Source organism: Pinus tabuliformis, chromosome J (genome assembly GCF_031772625.1).
Source record: "Pinus tabuliformis cultivar Carrire ecotype Pingquan chromosome J, CPIR1, whole genome shotgun sequence".
Classification (NCBI taxonomy): Eukaryota; Viridiplantae; Streptophyta; class Pinopsida; order Pinales; family Pinaceae; genus Pinus; species Pinus tabuliformis.
The window spans coordinates 1,625,036,878-1,625,040,722 of NC_142295.1; the positions used below are offsets into that span (position 1 = coordinate 1,625,036,878).

Consider the following 3,845-nt stretch of genomic DNA (forward strand, 5'->3'; position numbering starts at 1 on the left):
TGGCCAATTCCTCCCACTCTCTGTTGGGCCGCAACGTTCTCCACTGATTGTCAATCTTGCCGCTTCGATCCTTGCAACCCCAATTCGCAAGGAAATCTGCCACTCGGTTTCCACTCCTTTTCACATGATTGAAGGTTTTATATTCAATTTTTTTCAGAAGGTCCGCTATTTCTTGAACGATCCCTGCCGTGCGCCAACTATTGGTGACCTGCTCCCAATTCTTCCCGTTATTCAGTTTCTTTAGGATTTCAATTGCCATCTGGGAATCTCCTTCTATTTCCAGTTTTCTATAACCGTTTCGAATCGCAATTCTCAAGCCCTCGTGAATCGCCCATAATTCGGCTTCATTATTTGTCATCTCGCCACCCCACTCTGCATAGACCCATCTGGTGTTCCTCTGGCTATCTTGGAAGATTCCCCCGAATCCAGCACTACCTGGGTTCCCCTTTGATGCCCCATCGAAGTTCAATTTCATAAAGTTGTCTTTGGGGTATGCAAACTTGTCGTGGCTTTGAGGTCTCGTAATAAATCTATCAATTTTTTTGTTATGCACCATTTCAAAATTCAAATTTAGGTTCTTTAGAATTTGCTCCTCTCCCTGGTTTGCTTTCCAGTCTTCCGCATCCCACTTCTCTACCAAATTATTTTATCTTTTTAATAATTCAAAAATTTTAAAAATAAAATAAAATGCAAAATATTTTATATACCTTAAGTTTTAACATTTATATTTCTTAATATTTTATCATAAAGAAATGGACAAGAGCACTATGTATGCATTCTATATGGTGAATATAGTTTTTAACATTTATATTTTTTAATTTTTCATTATACATATTTAATATTTATATATCTTAATATTTCATCATAAAGAAGTGGACAAGAGCACAATGTATGCATTCTATATGGTGAATATAGTTTTTAACATTTAGATTTTTTAACCTTTCATTATACATATTTAACATTTATATATCTTAATATTTCATCATAAAGAAAGGAGTGGACATGAGCACAATGTATGCATTCTATATGGTGAATATAGTTTTTAACATTTATATTTTTTAACCTTTCATCATACAAAAGTAGACAAAAGCATAATGTATACATTCTGCATTGGTGGATATAGTTTGTCTTGTGCATTTCCTTAGTGGATATGATTGCTAGGGTGTGATATAGTTTTTGTTTTGTTTTTTTTTTCTAAATTTATTTTACATTTTTAGAGAATGTTATAAACACAAATACTAATTAATTTATATAATGTTCCATGTAAAATTATCACAAATACAATTAATTTTTAAAACGCTGCATGTACAATTATCACAAATACCAATTAATTTATATAATGTTGCCTGTAGAATTATCATGAATGAATTAGTACATTAAATATTAGATCATATATAAATATTGAAAATAATTGTGCCATAATCAATTTCTATTTTATTTATGTTTACTCACTCACGGACAGTAAAAAAAATCCAAAAAGACATTAAAACTGCTATTGGATATTGTTTGTATAGTAAATATAGCGGTGTGTCTTACATGAGCAAGAATTATTGCATGTACAATTCATCTATGCTTTTATTTGAAAACGGCAATAATGAATGCCGGCCTTCTCATGTTGGAAACTTTATTATTACTGCTATGTAATTCAGATGAACATTAAGTACAATTTTGATTTCAATCAAATCATGAGTTACAAGCCAGACCAATCTTCTTACAAGCTTTTTGTATCTATGAGAACCTGTGGAGGAAGGCAAATTGTTACTGCCATGTTCTCTACCCACAAATATTAAGTACAATTTTGATTTCAATCAAATCAGTTACAAGCCAGACCAATCTTCTTACAAGCTTTTTGTATCTATGAGAACCTGTGGAGGATGGCAAATTGTTACTGCCATGTTCTCTACCCAGAAGTATTAAGTACAATTTTGATTTCAATCAAATCAGTTACAAACCAGACTAGTCTTCTTACAAGCTTTTTGTATCTATGAGAACCTGTGGAGGAAGGCAAATTGTTACTGCCATGTTCTCTACCCACAAGTATTAAGTACAATTTTGATTTCAATCAAATCAGTTACAAGCCAGACCAATCTTCTTACAAGTTTTTTGTATCTATGAGAACCTGCGGAGGAAGGCAAATTGTTACTGCCATGTTCTCTACCCACAAGTATTAAGTACAATTTTGATTTCAATCAAATCAGTTACAAGCCAGACCAATCTTCTTACAAGCTTTTTGTATCTATGAGAACCTGTGGAGGAAGGCAAATTGTTACTGCCATGTTCTCTACCCACAAGTACTGAATTCGACAAGCTTATAATTTCAAATGCGTAGGGACTCCTTCCCAGTAAGACTTTGAGAACAATCTGAAAACATTCATTCAACTTTGTGAATCATTAGACTGTGATTGGCAATCACATTTCTGCTATCACGTGCGTTTTTTGACTTGTCTCAAAATTCAACCAGGGGTGCCCTGTAACAAATTAGGCCATCCCATCCATTAATGTAATATAAAAAAGAAAAGAGGTTAATTCATCATCTGTGCTAAAATGAGATAACGATTATGGCAGTGTTACTTACTCAAGACTTGTGTAGCATTCAAGCGGTGTTGTGGATCTTTAACGAGCATGCGTGAGATGAGGTCTTTGGCCAGCACGGAGATTTTGTCCCACACACCATTTTTGAGATCAACATCTTCTTTCAAAATCTTACATTTGAGTTCCAAGAAGTTGTCACCATGGAATGGCAATGCACCACTGAGCATGGCATACAGCAACACTCCAGCGCTCCAAATATCCACGCTCTCTGTATATCCTTGTCCATTCATAATTTCGGGAGCCACGTAGGCTGGGGTTCCCGTTTTATCATACAGAAGTTTACCTCCTGCAATTTCGCAATATTTTTCAACCAATTTATCAACCTATTATAATTATTTAAGAGAAAGAATAAATCTGAATGATCAAATTTACAGTACTCTTCTTTCCAAAATTACAAAATATATTTATAAAATAACATGATGACGATGGTACCCAAAATTTAAACTCTATCACTTAAAATTTATCGCATTAAATCTGAAATAAAAAATATGATACCTTTGTGAAACAGCGTAGCAAGACCGAAGTCACCCAACTTGACGACTGGATGCGTGAGGCTTCCTGTCAAGAAAATGTTTTCGGGTTTGATATCTCTGTGAACAACACCCTTTGCATGGCAATACAAAATGCTCTCCATCATCTGCTTGAATATCATGGCAGCTTCCAATTCATCATCAGGCTTGTAACGGCCGCCTCTCTGCATAACCGTTTGGAACAGATCTCCCAGGCTGCACAGCTCCAAAACTAGATGTATATTCTGCGAATCCTCATAAACCGCATGAAGTTTCACAGTGCCCTCGTAACCGGAGACCCTACACATGACGTTTATTTCATTGAGGATCATATTGAGCGGTGTCTTATTTTTGTTGAGGGATTTGCAACAGAAAGCGATGCGTGTGGCCCTGTGGAAACATATATTAATTTTATGATGGGGAACCACGCTCAAGTCCACATTGCTGAATTCATAGTGGTCGTGAATTGAGCAATTATTAATTATGGGCATCAGTACTGATCTTCCTCCCCTATGAAAACAACTCTGCAACCACTCTGCCACTTTGCTTTGCTCCATCTTGATCGAAGACATGAACCTGTTTATGGATGAGATGAAGCCACCACCCTTTAAGTTGGTAGTGTATTCTTCTACCTCGTCCTCCTGTGGTATATCGACTATGATGGCCAAGGCTGCTCTTGTGGGCTCCAACATTTTGCCAAGCCTTTGCCTTTGCATTCAGTAAATCTGATAGATGATGGAAACA

General features: G+C 35.7%; 1 pseudogene; it reads right to left on the reverse strand.

The window, feature by feature from the left end:
- Positions 1-2,567: 2,567 nt before the first annotated feature.
- Positions 2,568-3,409, reverse strand: LOC149233709 (serine/threonine-protein kinase PEPKR2 pseudogene; annotated as a pseudogene).
- Positions 3,410-3,845: the final 436 nt, after the last annotated feature.